This window comes from Echinops telfairi, unplaced genomic scaffold (assembly GCF_000313985.2).
Source record: "Echinops telfairi isolate 266 unplaced genomic scaffold, ASM31398v2 ScPeMD7_22;HRSCAF=79, whole genome shotgun sequence".
In the NCBI taxonomy this organism is placed as follows: Eukaryota; Metazoa; Chordata; class Mammalia; order Afrosoricida; family Tenrecidae; genus Echinops; species Echinops telfairi.
In genome coordinates this window covers 13,488,066-13,508,013 of record NW_022103919.1, presented here as the reverse complement: position 1 = coordinate 13,508,013, position 19,948 = coordinate 13,488,066, and positions in this window count along the sequence as shown.

Genomic DNA, 19,948 nt, shown 5'->3' with positions numbered 1-19,948 from the left:
GACTTCAGGTGTTATATCTTTTGGTAGCCAAGCACCATCCGCTTTCTTCACCACATTTTCTTGGGCACCCATTGTCTTCAGCGATCATGCCAGGCAGGTGAGCATCTCGGACTGCCAAATTGTTAGAACAAAGTATTCTTGTGTTGGGGGAGTACTTGTCAGCACATTTTATATGCAGTTTTTGTGGTAAAATTAGGTGACTTGGCTGATATTCGGCTTATACTCGAGTAACCTAGAATATGCTTGAGTATAGATGGGTATATGGTGGAAGTGTAATTATAATTATAGGCAGTCCCCATGTTATGGCTGCAATAAGTTCCTAACTGTGTTGAGAATTTGTAGATGAGTAATAGTAGGTACATAAACTCACCCACTGTCATAGTATCCATTCTGACTTATAGTGAACTATCAGACAGAATAAAACTCCTTTTATTTTCCAAGGCTGTAAACTTTTCTGGGAACAGAAAGATTCATCTTTCTTTTGCCAAGTGGCTGGTGGTTCCCACTGCTGACTTTGCAGTTAGCCACGCAACATGTAACCACCTGCCCAACTGTCACTCATCTGGACTACGTTCATATGGTTCTTATTTAGCATTCCTTCAGTGCAAGGAAAGGCTTGAAGCAGTTTCAATGAATTAAAAGCTCATGTCAAGGTGATTTTAATAGAAGTATTTTTGCAGGTAGGGATTGGTTCAATCATTTCCATGTAAGGGCAAATATTTATGACAGCAAATAGCTTCATCTTTCTCCCAAGGAGTGGCTGGTTGGCTTGGATGGTTGATCTTGCTATCAGGAGCCCAATACTTAACCCAAAATACAAGCAATGTGGCTCCAGAATCTGAGTATGCCAGGGGAGGGGGTACCTAGAGTCTAGGGTTGCTGAGAATTTGTGGCAGGGCCCATGGTCGAAAGGTGGCCCATGGCCTAAAGGTTAGGCGATCAATATAATAAGCAATAATATTATTATTATTAGATTAATTTTAAAATTAAAATTATTTTGTTCTAAATCAATTATGCTCCTCCATAGTTGCAAAGTAGGCAGCTTCTCATGTAATTCTATAGAGAAGTGATATTGAGCTTATTCAAGGGAACAGCCTTAACTACTTCCAAAATATTCACTTGATTATTTATTTATTTTTTAGTTTGACTTGAGTTTGGGGTTTTACTTATTTTTTTGAGATGGTGTTTATTTGGAACAGAAAGCAAACTCTATCATCAGCATTCTCACAGTAATTTATGTCCCAAATAACGTCATCCATGGATGTAGAAACATTACAAGGTCGACGTGGGTCTTATGATATTAGCAGAGTAACAACAGGAATCCATTGTTTTACTAAACTCTTTAATCAGTCTGCTTTTCAAACAGACACAACAGAATGGATTATCATAAAGGAGTCAATTTTCAAATAAACATGATTAAACAAAAAGTAAGAAAACAGAGTCAGCCATCTGTATTTTTCAGTAAATTTACTCTGCTCATTTGTCCTTATTGGTAAGTTCAGTGGACTCCTCATTCAGCTCTTGAAGAAATTGCTTCTTTCACAGCTTTCAAATTCTTAGCCATAGCTGAGGGTTCTATGTTTTCTTTGAAATATGCGTTCAATAATTGAAATGGTTAAATATTTGAATGCTTCCATGCCCCTCTTCGTACATTCCTTTATTTTGGTGATATTGTGTTCACCACTCCCTTATTATATGTTTTCTTTTGGAATCAGCTTGCTGGCAGTGGGGTTGATTTACTGTGTGTAAACCTTATCTTGACTTTTAAAAAAATAGTGTACATTTGCAGTACTTATATTTTTTGTGAGAGGCTTACCTTACGTAGTACAATGTTCTCCAGGTTCATCCATGTTATGAGTCCTCCGTGTTCACTAGCATAGCACGATTGTTTATCCATTGAGGGGCACTTGGGATTGTTTCCACGTAGTGTAATGGTTCTGCATTGGCATGCAATCTGCATATTCTGGAGCTGAAACCCCCAGGCACCCCATGGGGAAAACATCGGGCTTTCTACTCCCGTAATTATTTCCTTACAGTCTTAGAAATGCACAGGAGCAGTTCTGCTCTGTGCTCTCGGGTAGCTATGAGACAGCGTTGACTTCATGGCAGTGGGTTTTGTTGTTGTTTAGGCGGTTTCCATATCTTCACATATGTATCTTCCCCTGCTTTGGCTCTGATTTTATCAGGTTATATACCTAGAGGTAGAGGCAACAACTATTAAATATACGCAATTGAGTGTTATCTCAACCAACAGGCATTAGCAGTAAATGAGCCCTGGTGGAGTAATGGGTTGCATTTTTACCTGCTGCCCACAAGGTCAAGTACTTTGAACCCACCAACTATTACACAGGTTTTCCATGCCATTAAGTTTTACAGCCTCAACTTGATGGCAGTGGATTTGTGAATCAGTTTAATCTACAAGTAGATACATAGGCAGATAGACAAGATAAATAGCTATGAGTTGGCAACAAGCCCACATGGAAGAGGCACACCAGCCAGTGTGGTGATGAGGTGTCATCGGGACCAGGTAACTGGCATCAGAAAATTCATAACAAATAACAAACAAACACACTTGGTGAGAATGGAGTGGGGTTGGAGCAGAGACCCAAAGCCCATGTATGGACAATGGAACATCCCCCAAAGAGGGGTCGCAGAGAGGGGGTGAGTAAATTAGGGTGCAGTAGAGCACTAATGGGTCACGCAATATACCTCTGTTCCCTGGAGGCCTCTTCACCTCCAGTATCATGACCTCAGGGCCACCTCCCAATCTATGCGGGAGCATGTACATAGGTATAAACAAGAGATACAACTCACACCACATGGAACCCAGGAACCGGAATGGAAATTGAGATACCAACAGGGTCGGAGGAATGGGAGGAGAGTTGAGGAGGGAGGGGGGCACCGATCACAATGAATGGCACATAGCCACACACCCTCAATCAGGAGGAAGAACAACAGAAACCAGAGGGGAAGGGAGATTTGAAAATAATTAACAATCTATAATATATCAGGGGGTCATAAGGGTATGGGGGGGGGAAGGAGCTGATCGCAAGGGCTCAATGGAAAGTAAATGTCTAGAAAAGAACGATGGAATATATGTACTAATATGTCAGATACAATTGATGTATGGTTTGTAACAAGAGTTGTAGGAGCCCCCCAAAAAATGATTAAAAGAAAAAAAGGTATGAGTTGGCAAAAGGGACTGCTCTCTATATCATATATTGGTTTGGCAGATACTTATTTTGCAAACATCTTTGTATGACTTGTAAATATATCCATGTTTGTAATACAGTCAGAAGGGCAATGGTGTATAATCTTGTTGGCTATAACCAAATCACTAGAGACAATGAATCTTTGGAACTGGAAGCTTGAGAGTATAGTGTTGGGGGGGCATGAAGGTCAACTGAGAGAGCATAGTTCCCGAAGATAAGAATCTACATGTTATTTTCAGGAGGAGTGACTGCGCTCCTCAAAGCCTGTGAGTGGCTATTTAAAATACAACTCTTGGTCTCTCCTAATCCAGAACAAAGAAGAGTGAGGAAAATCAAAGACACATGGAATGAATGAGTCCATTCCAAGAACTAATGAACCATGTGAACCCCAGGTGTCCACCACCCTGAAAATAGAAGAAGACTGGCTAACTGCTAATTGCTCTAAAAGGAGTCACCATAGAAGCTCCTGGATAGAATGGGAGCAAACTATGGGAAAACATAAAATAATAAAAATATTAGGTTTACTGATCTGACAGAATCCATGAGACCATAGACCTTGGTCACTCTTTAAGACTAGAACTGAACTTGTAGTTTAAACAAACAAACAATCAAGTCAGTCCTATCTATGGACTATTAAACCACAAGTTTGGTGTTTCAAAATCATCAGCCATTCTGCAGGAGAAAGATGATATTATCTAGCCCTGTAAAGATTTACAGCTTCAGATATACAGATTCACTGAGTCAAAATCAACCCAAAGGCAGTGGGTTTTTGATAAGGTGAACCCTAACTAAGGAGGAATACACTCCTTAGTACAGTCAGTCATACGAGGGAGTACCCCCCCCCAAAAAAAATGGAACCTCCCCCAAAGGCATGCATTTTATTTTTTTTTCTTTTTACAAAACAACCTTATCACCTTCAAAGTACCGTCTGTGGACACAGAACTGGGAAGAAAGTTTATGCGGACAAACTCAACATTCATACACTGGAAGTCTGGAAGGCCAAGGCTTCTGTAGATAGAACCTTCACATTCTTGTATTGAAGATGCATCCCACTCACATTTTCCTAAGTAGAAGTTATTCCACCCGCTGTCCCCCCATAGTAAGGCCAAATGTAAGGTGCTGGTTGCAAACGCATGGTCAATGACTATGGAAGGTTATCTGCCTAAAGGCTTTCAGCCATCCAAGGTGATCAGACCCTATTGTCTGTCTCACCCTAAGTAAGGCTCCCTCCCTTCTCTTAAGGTTCATAGATTGTTTCCCTGGAGGAAGCTCAGACACATCTAAGGCCAAGCCAGCTCAGAGATGATTAAGGTTACGCGATCATATTGAATCTAAAGTCCACCCATCTTGTTACATATGTACTTTCTTGTCACATGTGTGCCCCTCGTACAACCCATTCCTATTGCATGTACACCTCTAGTTCATCCCCCTCATGTTACGTGTATGCCTTCCAGTTATGTATGTGTTGACCATGGCCTGTATACCTGGGATTATATTATCTGCTCTCTCTGCTCGGATCTGGCTCATGAAGTCATGACTGAGAGGTGAGCCCTTGTATGCTTTATCTTGTCTAATGTCCCTTAATGTACCGCTCAATTATACAACAGCCCTTTAGACCCATTTAGTTGTGGGATGATGGTCCCAAACAACTCTTCATTACACTTAATACGTTTGACAAATGTGTAATTTCATTCTTGGGAACATTTTTCAAATTCCTCTGTTTGGATAGCTGACAGCACCTCCCTCATTTTTTTTTTGTCACCTCATAGATGTCATCAAATCGGTGTCCTTTCATGTGCCTCTGCATTCTCAGAAACAAAAAGAAATCTCCCAGAGTGAGGCCAGGTGAGTAACCTGCATGGGGCAAGAGAGGCATCCTGGTTCTTGCCCAAAACTGGCACACTGAGATGGCTGTTTAAACAGGTGTATTGTTGTGGTGGCAAAACCAATCCCCTGTCTACCTTTTTTGTCTCACACTGTTAAGCAATCTTTTCAGAACCTCTAAATAGAAAGCTTGATAACAGTCTGACCTGGTGCAACGAATTCCGGATGTACTACCCTGTTTCCCCGAAAATAAGACAGTGTCTTATATTAATTTTTGCTCCCAAAGATGCACTAGGTCTTATTTTCAGGGGATATCTTATTTTTCCATGAAGAAGAATACGGTACACATTTATTGTTGAAAACAAAAAAGGAAAAAAAATTAAATTTAAAAAAAAACAAAAAAGGAAATTTATTACCCGTATACGGTATGGTAGTAGTTGTCATCACAAACCAGCATAATCAGACTAACTGTGAATCCTACAGTATCACGAATTTCTTGTTACTACCATTATTTCCATGTACAACAATCTATGGTACATTTACTCACACTTCCTGTCTGTTCCGGCTGCACTGCGGCCAATAGTGAGCTTCACGATGGCGCCCACCGCTATGGTCCAGAGTCCAGAGTTACGGTAGCTCCGGGGGGCCTTATTATCGGGGAGGTCTTATGTTCGGGGAGGTCTTATTTTTGGGATGCCTTATATTTCAATGAGAGGCAAAACTCTAAGTAGGTCTTATTTTGGGGGGATGTCTTACATTCGGGGAAACGTGGTAACCCCCTCATATCAAAAAGTAAAAACAAATGGGCATCATTTTCCTCTTTGAATTCACTTTTCCTCTTTGAATTCACTTGACAAGCCTTTGGGGGCTTAGGGAATGATAGCATCTTCCATTGGCTTGATTGATGTTTGATTTCAGGGTTATAAGAATAGCACCATGTTTCCTCACCAGTAATGACCTTGGGGAAACAGTCTGGGTTGCTTCTGAGCTGTTCTTTCAAGCATGGCATGTTTCCACTTGAGGCTCTTTTTCCAGGTCAGTCAGAACCCGAGGCACACATTTTGCAGAGACCCTATTAATTCCCAAATCTTCCATTAAAATTCACTGAACCAGGCTCCAAGATTGTACAGCTAGCTCCCCATCTCTTCAATGGTCCACTGTTGGCCTTTGAGCACAGGTGGATAAATTTTGTTGATATTATCGTCCATTTGGGAAGTTGACAGATGTTCAGAAAGAGGTTTGTCATCAATTGACATTTCACCTTTTTTGAAATGAGAAAAACACTTGTGCACTTGAGTTTTTCCCATAGTGCTGTCCTGTAAGCTGTGTTCAATATTACAACAGTTTCTGTGGCATTTTTCCTGAGCAGGAAACAAAATTGCATGGCAGTATGCTGCTCTCCGAAATCAGCCATTATAAAAATTGAGGTTCAAGTGAAACTTCTTTTATGAAAAAATTCACTGTGACCAGAGAGAACCTTCCCAGGAGATGCCACTGGGTGCACTAACTCAGAGCGAGTTGCTTGATGCTTGCATACCAGTAAAAATGCGTACTACAAAAGCATTGCCCAGCAGAGCTTTTGTTCTATTTTTTGGGTGGGGTGGGGTGGGGTGAGTGATGTGTACCCCTACTACATACAAAAGGGCAGCATTTTCTGTGGAATAAACAGCTCTAACCAGGAATGAATAGGAAGGATGAGCAAATTGAAACAGTAAACATATAAAGGAACTGAGGCGAGTTACCTTGTGAGTATTATAATTGATACCTTGAAACTAAAAATGCATAAACTATCAAATGAAAAAACAATCTGCTCTGTAAACTTTCACTTAACTAGCAATACAACTTTTTAAAAAATCAGATTTTGTTGCCATATTGAAAAATACACGTTATTTTAAAAGAGAAACAATAAAAAATTAACTGTTAACTTAAAGATTACAAGTTTGCACCCACCAAAAAAGTGCATCAAAAGACAGACCTGGGGTTATGGTTGTGAGAGATCACAGCTTTGTAAACCTTATGGAATATGGTCCTACACTACACACGTAGGATTATCATGATTTGGGGTCAACTTGTTCACTACAAGTTGGTTTTCTACAAAAATATGACTATATCCTCTTTTTTGTGACTTTTCCCACTTGTATTAGTCTAGACTGACTAGACAAACAAATTCAGGGGACATTCATATATGTGTAAGAGAGAACTTTATATCAAAGAGCAATCATATATTGCAAAAAACATCCCAGCCCAGTCCAGATCAAGCCCAAGTCCAAAATTAGCCCATATGTTTGATACTAGCCTATAAATTTCTCTTTAGACTCACATGACTGGCAATGATGCCAAATGCAAGAAGATCACATGCAGGTGGAGTAAGAAGTCTTGTGGATTCAATGGTGGTGGATGCATCTCCGTGGCTCTGCCTGCCATCAGCGTGGCTCCATGTGGCTTGTTAGCAGGAAGGTGAAGGAGAGAGTGTGTGGTCTGCCTCTAGGTAGAAAGAGTGGAAGTTCCCAGAATCCTCATGAGAAGGTCATGCCCACTAGGAGGCATCATCAGTCTATGACCTGATTGACAGGCTAAACTCCACCCCTTCGCTTATTTTATCAAGTAGACATGAAATTATATAACTGCCACACCACTATTGTACTCCATGAAGAGAAAAGAGGCATTAAGATGAGAGGAGGATTCATTAACAACCTGACACAAGCTGTCACAACTTTGCTTGTTGAAAGTGTAGAGAATTTGAATCACTTACTGATGAAGATGCTTAGTCTAGATTACGCCTCAAAAACAAAGAAAAATTTTAAACCTCACAATTAGATAAACACACCGAATCTGCCAGAGGGTTAATTGTATTTGAACCCACAATGCCTGTGGAACCAACCATCAAGAAATCAAATAACTTGCATTGGGCCAGTTGGCTGGAAAACACCTCTTTAAAGTGTTAAATAAAAAAAAAAAAATCACCCTGAGTATTGGTGTTGAAGTTCACCTGACAAACCTTCTCATATCCTACTTAAATAGGAGTGAGCCACCCCTCTGATGAAGCAGACTTTGAATGACGTCATGGCTGGGACCTGATGAAGGGATCAGCACTCCACCCTAATCTTGCCATAATAGCTCAGCTGCTCAGAATGGTTCCATCATGGAAATTATTACGTTATGTTAGATCACACCACAGGGAATGCCAAACTTCTAAACTTCTGAGAATCCTGGGACAGCCAAGTTGACACAAGCCCTAACTATCATAGTTACACTCTATGGAAGAGTCTGCAAAAAAGGAATGACTGCGCTTTTAGAACTCCTAGTAAACACTGTTCTTTCTACTCCTATCTGTAGCATTCTCTCTATGGTGCTCAAATATCTATGAAAGGGCTGGATATGCAGACAAATTGCAAATTATTCTGTTCTTCTGAGAGTCCTCTTCCCCTTGTTACTCCATCAGCCAACCATGCTTAATTAACTAAAGACCCACAACCCTAGAAATATGTAGCAACTATTTATTATAAATATCTTTATTTATATAATTATACAAATATAAATAAAATTACATATATATATATATGAAAGATGGGACTTTCTATTCCTGTATAGAGATACAGTCTTGGAAACTTGCAGGGAAAGTTCCCGTCCTATAGAGTTACTATTAGCCGACATCAACTCAATGGCAGTGAGTTTTGAGTTTAAATATATATTTATCTAAAGACCCACAATCAGCTGCAGGACCAAGCTGTGCTTTGTTCTATTGTACATCGAATCACTGTGAGTCAAAATTGGCTCAATGACACCTAACAACAACAACCATATAGATATTATTTTCCATTTTAAAAGGTGACATTTCCCTAAGCAGTCAATAGAAAATGTGACCTTATAAAACTTGATAATATTTTTTAATTCAGTTGAAAAATCAAAAACACTCACCACTTTTCTGCAAGTTTGTTGTGCTGTGATGTTGGGCCTATGTCATGGCCATTTTGAATAGGAGTAGTCACCCAAGAGGAACACCTTTCAACAGCCCTTTGAGACTAAGAAATTGCAATAAAGAAAGATCCGGCTGTATACTTTTGACGAATTAGCTACTGAAACCTTATAAATAGCAGTGGAACGTGACAAATATAATGTCAGAAGATATGCCCCTCAAGGTCGGAAGGCACTGCCTTCTCAAAGTCAAGTTCACCATAAGGATGCGGATGGAGTAAATGTGTCGGCCTTGCATTTGCTGGCGAGGAACTGCTCAAAAGGAGAAGAAACAGCTGGACACAGCTGTTAACTCTTGGAACAAAGACAAACAAAGCATGAACCTCGGGAAATTGGAAGACATCAAAATGAAATGAAATGCACATGCTGAACATTAGTGAGAAGAACTGAAGTGGTGTTGGCCATTTTAAATCAGTCATATGGATTATTATGCTAAGAATAACAAATTCAAAAAGAGTGATGATACCATTCATGTCAAAACAAATAAAATTTTGTTGAAGATCATCCAACAACAGTGGCAGCAGTGCAGTCACAGGGAGCTGCCCAAAATCCAAGCCAGATTTAGAAGTGGACATGGAACAAGGGATACCATTACTGACATCACACAAATCTTAGCTGAAAGCATGTCTATTTGTATTTGACAATGAAAGGCATTCAACTGTATAGATCATCACAAACTATGGATACCCAGAAACAAGGGAAATCCAAAACATTTCACCGTAATTATATGGAACCTGTACACGAATCAAAATAGTCATGCAAACAGAGCAAAGGAATACAGCATGCTTGAAAATCAGGAAAAGTGTGTCAGGGTGTATCTTTTACCATACTTATTCAATCTATATGCTGAGCAAATAATCACAGAAGTTGGGCTACATGTAGAAGTAGGTGGCATCAGGATTAGAGGAAGTTTTACTAACAAGCTGTGATATGGAAACCTTGCTTGTTAAAAGTAACATGAGCTTCAAGCACTTGCTGATGAAGATCAAAGATTTTAGCCTTCTATATAAATGACAACTCAATATAAAGAAAACAAGAGCCCAAGGTGAGAAATAGGTAACATCATGAAAAATAGAGATAAGATTGAAGCTGGCAAGGATTTCATCCCACATATAGAGAGAGAATGTTCCTGAGAGGCAAGAATGGTAGAGTGGTCAGGCTTGTCCCATGTACTTTGCACATGTTGGTAGAAGAAATCAGTCCCTAAATACGAAAACTGTGCTTGGTGAAGTGGAATGGCAACAAAAAAGAGAAAGACCCCCAAAGACCGAGATTACCACAGTGGCTGCAACATGGGGCTCAAACACAACACTGATTGTCAGGACGATGCAGGACTGTGTGTTTCCTTCCGTGGACATTGGGTTTGCTCTGTTTTGAAACCAATGCGAAGGCATCGAACAACATCTAAAGCATTACCTTAACCTAACGTCAAGAGGAAAATAATTTCTTTTGCATTTTTTCACTGAGTTTTCAAAAGCCTGTGTCTGTTTTACCCTTAAGAAGCCCAAACCCAAGCCCAATCACTGTCATTGAGTCAATTCCATGTTATAGCAACATTACGTAGAGTTTTCCAGTCTGTAAATCTTCACTGGAGCAGATAGTCTCTCTCCTGTATGATGCCTGGTGGGTTTGAATCACTGACTTTGTTGTTAGCAGTCCAATGCTTCCCTGCCAGTGTCCCCAGACGCCCTTATTTCACATTTACCACATAGACCAGTGGAAACTAGCAGTGTTTGATGTGCTTAGTAGCCACATGTGATTACTGTCTAATGCAGGGGTCCTCAAACTTTTTAAACAGGAGGCCAGTTCACTGTCCCTCAGACCCATTGGAGGGCCGGACTATAGTTTAAAAAAAATTATGAACAAATTCCTATGTACACGGCACATATCTTATTTTGAAGTGCAAAAACAAACAGGGCAAAAACACCCGGCGGGCCGGATAAATGTCCTCGGTGGGCCACATGTGGCCTGCAGGCCGTAGTTTGAGCACGCCTGATCTAATGTATAGGACAATGAAACCATGTTCTATCATGGAATCAAATTTCTCTTCTTATCAGGACTACCAATTATAGATTGAAATAGATAGCTGAACAATCTCATAAAATTACCATGACTGCTTACCAGACAGCCTAACTTGTATTCTATATATACATTATTTTTTCATGTATCACTCTTACATTGTTGTTTTTGAAATACATATACATATATAACAATAGTATATTTAAGATCGGCTTTTCTTCATAAGACAGAGAATGCTTGAGGTCTTAAAAATACATTTATCTTTTGTGATTTACTTTTCAACATCCTGAATCAACCAGGATATCAAAATATATAATATTTCCTAGTTCCAAAGCATTATTTCATAATAAGACAAGTTTCCATTGACCCCTCTCAAAATGAAGATACTGGGCCTTTCTTTTAGTCAGTGGTGTCTTGACCTGCATAAGCTTTTTCACATAATTAAATGTTTAACCTGTAATTAGGTAAGGATGAGATTTTTGTTTTGAAAGGGAAAATGATATGATAAATTAAGTGAAAAGTTGAGGCTTTTATTACCACACTTAAACGACTTTAAAATTATGCCTGCAATCAATAAGTCATGGGGTATGTGCATGATTTCTGACGCCTCTGATTTGTAAGGTGCAGATGTTGAAAAGAAGGCAGAGTCTGCAATGAACTACAGAGTCTACAGAAAGTGACTCACTAGGTCAAGGGTATTTGGTTTGCTTTCTACTGTACATTTCCTCACGATCAATCCCTGCACTCATCCACTTAACACCTTCTCGGCAGCATGATGCAGAACCATCTGTGGAATGCTGTAGCTATCCCTACCCTGGCTACAGGAACTGGAACTCTAAATTCCCTCTAGGGATAAACATTCCATAGACGCAGCGCTCTTTCTCTATTTATACATTTACTTGCATTATGCAGAAAAGGCCCAGCATGAACTCTATCTCCCCCAAGGTGCAGGGTTTCATCTTGGTGGGGTGACTTAGTGGTCACTAAGAAGAAAGAAATCGTGCTCCCCTCTGAAGAGGATGGGTAGCAAAGGCGAGGTGACATGATCAGAGCACATGGAAGTGATCAGAGTAATTACCCGTCGGGGGGAAAAAGAATTCTAAATGCAAAGATAAGCAGACCACGGTCTTGGAGATTGGGATTTCAGACCCAATGAACATACATTCTGAGACAGGTGTGGCATGGCCATAAAACCGAGAAACCGTCATTCTACATGTTTGCTGATTGAACTTTAGAATGTCTGAAAAAAGAACTGGGATACACCCCCACCCCCACCCCCGACTTCAGCTGGAGTGTGCTTTTATAGCTATTGTCGATAATAACATCGGTGAGGAATTCACTTGAAGTATTTAAGACACTAGGCAAAGATGTCCAAATTCTATGAATAGTGAGTAGCTAACATTGCAAAATGTCAAATAATAAAAGAAAATAAGGTGTGGGTTGGTTGTAGAAAACAGCAGAAACAGTGTAATTTAGGAAACTAAAGAAGTAAAATGGAATGGAGTAAAAGGAGAAATCATTTGATAATAATAAAATACAGCAGACACTAACAAATTGGTTGGACCAAACTTTATATATATTTTTAAAATTACATGATACAGAGTAGACATACTGAAAAGCAGTCACACAAGATGTTTTAAAATAAAAAATAGGAGCTTTAACGGTCTTCATTTGATCACATTTCAAGCTCGGAACTAACAAAGGCCAAGCTCTAAAAGGTAAGCTGGGAGAGGATCACGCACCCAGCGTTTCACACGAAGATTAGACAAATGTCTAAAAATGGATAAAACTGAAGGAATGAGAATAGTTCTTTGAAGACCGTGTCTCCAGTTTGTATTCAGTAGCATTTTCCCTGGCCATCTGAGACCAGCGACGTGTTACTCGCCTGTGTCCTTGTCTTAATTGTTGCCTGTAGGAAACTGCTGGGTGATAACAGTATGACGGGTGTCTACCAAAGGGACACACTATTCTAAGCACTTACACGAGTTGTTGATGCAATAGCTACAGCTTCAGGAGGCATTATTATCTACCCTGCTTTTCAGGTGAGAAACGTCAAACACTGAGGTCAAATGACTTGCCTAACCCCTTATGACTAACAATGGCAGATCTGAAATCTACGCGGCATGATGGTTTCCTGGGTCTGGCTGATTAACCACCACACTATATTTCTCAAAGCTATACATGAAATAGCCAGCAACTGAGGAATTGTAATAGTTCGATGGAACTTTTAATCGATACATTATTAGAGGAAACAAGTTAAAAGATCTCGTTCTCAGTGACAAAGTCAAACCTTACATACTATCAGGACAATCGCAGCACATTCACTCTTCTGCAGGCTCCTTTTTACCCATTTTTGCTCCTTCTTTTCTATCATGAATCCTTCTTCATTGCACACTATGTCTACAGTGGTAGGTACTCTACGCTATCACTCTGTACCATACATGCTGGGCAATATCAAATCTTGAGAGTAAATTGAACATACCACAGTTCTTTAAAAAATTAAAACAGCATATTATAAAATCAAATAAGAGTCGGTCATGTAAAACTTTTGAGACAATCTTAAATTGTGTAGTTTGATGTTTAAATATAAAGGGAGAAACAAGAACCCAGACCAGGTTTGTCCAAGTATCAAGCAGTTTTCTCTATGCTACCTAGTTATCATTCTTTTAGTTCCACAATTCTAAATCATTTTATGGTGGGGCTAAAATAATTATCAACTAAAAGACACGAAGACTCTACCAGAAGTTTGAAACTCTCACAATCAATACTGCTTGGCAGAGAGTCCCACTGGGGAGCAATGAAAAATGTACTTGCTCGATTCAGAACAATAGGTCAGGTTCCTGCCATGGCATCTCTGAGTAATGTAGTTGCTTCTGAATTGTGTTTTGAAATAGATGCGGCTCCTTCTGTATGTCAGTTGTGTTTGTTTCTCTGTTTTCTCAACAATAATTTAGAACGAAGAATAGGAATTAAAATTTACAGCTTGCAGTTCATGTTTTTATTTTCTTCTAGGTGATCATTACCATCAATAATTAAAATGAACGTGCTGCTCTTTTATTGAACCAATATTTTTTTCTCTTGCCCCTAACTATATGGAATTAAAAACACAAGAAACACAAAAGAAGACTCGGTATAATAAAATATTTTCCTGCACTCAACTCTGCCTGGATGCTCTGGCAAACATTAGCATTGAAAATAGTAGATGGAGGACGCTGACTCAGATGGACATTACATACAAAGCTCCTGGGAGTTCACTCTGGTTTCTTGAAAAAATATTCAGAGGTCAAAAAATAAATAGAACAAGGAAACAATAAATGACTCATGTTTATGAAGATGTGTTTCTACATCTTTCTTTTTTATATATAATAGTATTGTTGATATCTTACGCATTCCAATATAGCCATTCACATACATTTTTGTTGTTCAATCCCATAGGCTGGGGTTATTCAATCATTGATGCTATGGCTCCCCTTTCCCCCAGCCCCCGTTCCCCTTTCCTCCTCCTGTACCCTCAGGGAACCACCACTCCTGTCACTGTCTCTGCGGGGTCATCCAGGTTGACCTTCATGTACTGAGCAATCCTAAATAAACAAATGGACATAGGCAAATCTAATGTGAACAGTGAGATAAAACACTCAAAAACCTTCCTGGTAAGCAGAGGAAATGTTAAAGAATTAGAAGAAGGTTATATGGTTCATCAATGCCATCTTTCTCAAGGCAAGTGTTTTAAATAGGGAGTTTATCCGTAAGTTAATTTTGGAAAATTCACTTCTGCGGAAGATGAGTTGGAAAAAGTTGAGGCTAAAAACAAGAAAGAAACATTAGAATGCAATTGTGTTGATCCAGCCCTTCTAAGGAGGAGCTAAATTTGCCACACAGCAGACAATTGGCAATGCCTAGAAGTCGTTTAGTTTTTCACCTGGGAAGAGAGGTTGCTACTATCCTCTCTTTGGGAGAAGCCAAAGATGCTCCTAAACCTACGACAATATTTAAGACAAGCTGAAAACCAAGAAGTATTATCTCAGAATGCCAATAATAGTGAGGTTAAGAAACCCTGCATTGTTATCTTGTTGTGATCTGTTGCCTTCAAGCTGACTCTGGTGCCGGATGACTCTATACATCCTTGATGTATAATGAAATCAAATGTTTCCCAGCCCCACAGTTGCCACCATCATGTGAATCCATCCCATTGAGGGTTTCCCTTGCTTTTGCTGGCCCTACGCTTTACCAGACATGGTACCTTCCTTCATTACTGGACCGCCTGATGGTGTGTCCAAAGTAAACAAGTCTTGGGAAATATTGGGTGATCCATCGGATCTTTCTTGACTACTTTTTATTAGCCAGATCTTTCTTCTGAGTCTGCCTTAGCGCAGAATCTGCCCCAACGTGAGGGACTCCACTTATCTTCGAAATACTGGTGGCATAGCTTCCAGAACATGCTGTGGTTAGTAGGTACCACTGAATTGTTTCCGAACCATAGAAAACCTGTGACAACAGAATGAAACATTCCCTGGATCTGTGCCATCCTCACAATTGCACCGATGCCAAAGCACATTGTTGCAGCTACTGTGTCAATCCATCTCATTGAGAGGCTTTTTTGTTTGTTCATTTTTGGTCCGCACCTCCAGTTTACCAAGCACGATCTCCTGCAGGGATTAGCCTCTCCTGACATTATGTCCCAAGTAAGTGTGCATGTTAGGCCAGTTGACTAGAGATAAAAATCCAGTGACACTAATATATGTGTACAACTTATGTGTAATCCTTGGATCACGCAGGCTGAGGTGCTTCTCCCATGTTGACCTAGCCCATGTCTCACTTAGATGGCTGCTTATTTTAAGACAAAGCTTTAAGACCCCAAATTCTGTTTCTGATAGCTGGGCACTATCTGCTTTGTTTCACCAAACTTTCCTATAACACTCTTATCTCCAGTGACTGCTTCATGGTGATAGGTATTGAACAGGTTTATGGCATAAGAACTATTTTTTAAAATTAGGATTATAAATAAATGTTAGTTTAAAATCCATTCATATATCCATGATTTAGCTACCTACTTATCTATCATCTATCTATCTATCTATCTATCTATCTATCTATCTATCTATCTATCTATCTATCTATCATCTATCTGATCTCAGGTTCACTTATCCCCATGGGCATATGGATTTCCTATTGATATTACCACTTATTTAGCCAATGACATAGAATTTAAAACAATGTTGAGAAAAATACATTATACATATATAGGAAAAAATTTAGACCCAAATACATGGATTGTTGATTTGTAAAGATTAATTATTATGATTATTGGACATTATTTACACTGTGAAGGCTGGAGATGGATGGAACTTCAATAATGGTCATTCACACAGGAAGAACTTAGCTGCACATGCTATAAGAAGGCAAAGGGAACAATAGAAACATGGGTGAAGGGAGGCAGTGGATGGTATAAGATATGAAAATCATAATTTATAATTTATCAGGGGTCCACGAGAAGGGGAGAGTGGGGGAGAAAGGGAAAAAAGAGGGCCTGATAACAAGGGCTGAAGCCGAAAGAAAATGTTTTGAAAATGATGATGGCAATATATGCACAAATGTGTTTGCTAGAATCGACATAAGAACTTTAAGAACCCCCAATAAAACGATTTATTAATAAAAAAGGCAAAGGGAGTATGAAAATAGCCCATATGGTGGTCTTAAATTGCCATCGATTGGACACCTTCAAGGCAAGAATTTGGGGCCCAAATTCAATGAGTTCCAACAGCCATATGCTTTTTTTTTCCCCCCCGCCAAACTTTTTGTTGATTTAAAATTTTACAGAAGCTCGCCCTGTGGTCCCATGGATCTGTGTCTTGCTTCAACACTGTATGAACAGAACAGATCCGGGGACTCCCTCCCTCCAACCTTCGACCACTCTCCAGTGTCCTTTCCTGGCGTACCCTTCAGGACCATCTTCTTGGCCATCCCCTCTTATGGGGATCATTTTGCGTGTGGTGACCTCCAAACCGACCAGTCGCGAGGGCTCAGATCCATCAGAATTATTCCGTCGAAGCTGAGGCCGGCGTCAACCGTCTGGTCAACCTGCATCTGCGGGCCTCTGGGCTTCCTTTTCGACCACGACGATGTGGCCTCGTGGAGCACTTCTTCCGCGAGCTGGAAGCTGCAAAACCAGCGTGGCGACCACGCCCTTTTCCAGGATGTGCAGAAGCAGTCCCAAGATGAGTGGGGTAGATCCCTGGACGCCATGGAAGCTGCGCTGGCCCTGGAGAAGACCCTCTGGACCTGCGTGGGTGGGGTCCACTCGCACTGATCCCCCATCTCAACAGCCATATGCTTGATGAATAATAGAAGTCAGTTGCTTCTTCACACACTGGGGCATTTCCACCTTGGGCCCTTGGGAGAATTTCAGTTCTTTTATTCTGCTGTTGGTGTGTTTAAGGGAGTGTCTAGTTCATTTAGTGGGAGTTCTAAAGCAGACCCCTCTAGTGTGTCCTATGAAGAGAGCTGTGCACTTCAAAGGACAGAGTCTAAAGCCCTGGTCCTCTGTAGTAGCCTGCCAGGGTCATCAAGGGCTGGATATAGACTAGGTAAAAGGTGCTGGATTAGGGACATGTTACTGAGCTTATTCTCCCATTGATGGTCTATGTGTCTATGCTTAATGTTGAGTGTTCCTCCCAACTAATTGAGGTGCAGTTGCCTTCTCCAGGACAGACATGGCCTCCATCCAGTAAAGTTCATTACTCACTTTTGAAGGAGTGTCTGTTAATTTGGGGTGACTATCGAATAATGTTTTTTGGGTAGAACTGATTGGTCAGTTCCCCCCTCTCTGCATCATGAGAACTGACCCAGTTGAGATAAGGCCTCTCCTACTGAAGTGGTTTCCATAAGCTGTACAAATAAGGGAATGATAACTGGTTCATGTACCAGGCACACTACTCTGTTGCCTGGGAAACTGGACTAGATTAGATGAGTTGAAAACAGAAACTATTTCTTAGTGATGATCTGTATAGCTGTGGGATTTACATTTAGGTCTTTAATCCATCTTGAGTTCATTTCTGTGCATAGGGAGAGTTATCGGTCCTGTTTCATTCTTCTGCATATGAAGATCCAATTTTTCCAGCATCATTTGTTGAAGAGATTCTCCCTACTTCATTTGATAGTTCTGGTCTTTTGTCAAAGATCAGTTGCCTGTAGATGGATGCATTTACCTCTGGGTTTTCTGTTCTGTTCCATTGCTCTATGTCTCTATCGTTGTATCTAAGTGTTTGTCATTGTTCTAATACTAATACGGTGGCTATATAGTAGTTTTTGAGGTCAAGGAGTACAAGAACAATTACCTGGTTCATTTTAAAGAGTTCTTTGCTTATCCTTGCTCTCTTACTTATCTATTTGAAGTTAATAATTACTTTTTCCATTTCTTTAAAGAATAACATTGGGGTTTAGATTGGGATTATGTTGTATCTATAGATTGATTTTAATAGTATTGACATTTTCATAATATTAAGTCCACCTATCCATGAACACAGCATATTTTTCCACTTATGCATATCTTTTTGGTTTCTTGTAATAATATTCTTTAGTTTTCTTGTACAGGTCTTTTGTTTCTTTGGTTAGGTTTATTCCTAAGTATTTCATCTTTTATGTGGCTATTGTAAATGATACTGTTTCCTACTGTCTTTTTTCAGAGCTCTCTTTGCTGATGTACAGGAATCCAATATATTTGTGCTTGTTAGTGTTGTATCTGGCTACTTTGCCAAATCACCCAAATGTTTCCAACAATTTTTTTCTAGTCTTTTTGGGTTCTCTATATTTAAAATCTTTTTTTTTTAAACGAGGGAGTTTCATGTCTTCTGTGTCCAGTTATATTCCCTTGATTTCATTTTGTTGTGGTTCTGGTTGAAACTTCCAGCATAATATTGAATAAGAGTGGTGATAGGTAGCATTCTTGTCTAATCCTGTTTGCAGGAACAAATGTTTTCAGGCTTTCCCCTATTGGCTGTTGATTTTTCATGTCGAAGTCTTTTGTGTTGGCATATCATGCAAGGAATTTCCCCTCTACTTTTAGTTTTTTGGTGGTTTTAAGATGAGTGTTGGGTATTTTAAAATGCCTTTTCTGCATCTACTGATATTCTTTTGTAATTCTTATTCTTTGCCTGTCTTATGTGATGAATTATATTTATTGTTTTTCAAATGTTGCATCCCTGGTATGAACCCCGACTTGGTAAGGAGAATTATTTCCTTTTCTGTGTTTTTGGATTATATTGGCCAGAATATTGTTGGGAATTACTGTGTTTTTGTTCATGAAGGATCCTGGTATGTAGTTTTCTGTCTTGTTGGGTCTTTGAGGAGTATTTGCCTGGCTTTGATATCAAGGTTATGCCAATTTCATGAAATTGGTTTTCTGAAGTTTGTTGTCCTTTTCTGGATTCTGGATTAGTGTGTTAGGTGACCCAATTCTTTATTGGTGAAAGTTCTTGGTAACAGCTCTTCACTGAATACTTGGGATTATCCCCCTGTGAAGCCATCTGGTCCTGTCCTTTCTTCACTGGATGCTTCTTTCTGACATTCTCTGTTTCTTCTTTTGTTATGAGTCTGTGGATTGTTTTCTACATCCATTTGCATTAACTTGGATAGGTGGTATATTTGTAGGTATTTGTCCATTGCTTCTACACTATGAAACTTGTTGGAGTATACCCTTCCATCGTAGTATTTGTTTTAATTCCATTTAAATCTTTTGTGATGCTTCCCTTTTCATTCTTCATTTCTTACTTTTTAATTTTTTTTACTTTGTTTGAGTTGGCCAATGATCTGTCAATAGTGTCAATCCTTTCAGAAAACTTCCAATCTTGTTGATTTTTTTCCATTATATTTTTGTTTCCCAGTTTGTTTAGTACACCAGGTTTATGTTGTCACTCTTGTTC